The following is a 692-nucleotide window of genomic DNA, read 5'->3' as shown; positions in this document are numbered from 1 at the left end:
GTGATTGGCCCGTGAGGACGGGCGCGGGGCGGGGCTGACGGCGGGGGCGGGCCTTCGGAGCCAAGTGGGTGTGCGCCCCGGCCGCGGCCGTAGTTTCAGTATAAACAAGGCACCGGACTGGTTGGACAGAGTTCTTTTTTTCCCCCTCATCTTCCCGCGCGCTTTCGTTCCCTGTCCTTTGGTTGCGTTGGTGGGCACACGGAAAAAAGTCGGGAAGCCGAGGACGAGGGGTCCATCTGCAGGTGAGTTGTTCCCTGATCAGTAGTTCTCTTGGGAGAAACCAGAGCCCGGCTGCGGGAACGCGCGACCCTGCCGCGCGCTGCCCTCTCCCAGGCTCTCGGACTCGCTCCCGCTGTCGGTGCCCCTGGAGGCTGCGGGAGAGCAGGGCGAGCGAGCGCTCCTGGTGCAGAGCGTTTCGCGAAAGCGAGTGGAGTGGGGAGTTCTCCTGCCTGGCCACCGAGGGCGTCTGGGGCCACCTTTGGAGCGGTCACGGTGCCAACAGGTGCGGGACCCAAGTCGATGGGGTCCAGGAGGGGACAGGCTTGGGCTTTTGCCTTGTTTTTCTCAGTCGGATCCCACAGCCAGGCCTCTGTCTCGAGATCTTGGTACAGTTTTTGAGGATCTGTCCGAGTCCTAGTCGCTGTTCATCCTTTCTTCATCCTCTTCGCCCTTCCTAGGTTGTTTTCTTCTAC

At 62.4% G+C, this 692-nt stretch overlaps 1 protein-coding gene across 1 annotated transcript in view; it reads left to right on the top strand.

Moving 5' to 3' along the window:
- The first annotated feature begins 87 nt into the window (after positions 1–87).
- The window catches only part of RASGEF1B (RasGEF domain family, member 1B), a 38,457-nt gene continuing 37,852 nt past the window's right edge, over positions 88–692 (top strand). The window contains exon 1 of the mRNA XM_010845911.1: positions 88–242. The gene's annotated coding sequence lies outside the window, so the exon portion shown is untranslated. The remainder of the gene's footprint in view (positions 243–692) is intronic.

This window comes from Bison bison, unplaced genomic scaffold (assembly GCF_000754665.1).
Source record: "Bison bison bison isolate TAMUID 2011002044 unplaced genomic scaffold, Bison_UMD1.0 scf7180017864228, whole genome shotgun sequence".
Classification (NCBI taxonomy): domain Eukaryota; kingdom Metazoa; phylum Chordata; class Mammalia; order Artiodactyla; family Bovidae; genus Bison; species Bison bison.
The sequence above is the reverse complement of the archived record's forward strand: the minus strand, read 5'-3'. Positions and strand labels throughout refer to the sequence as shown.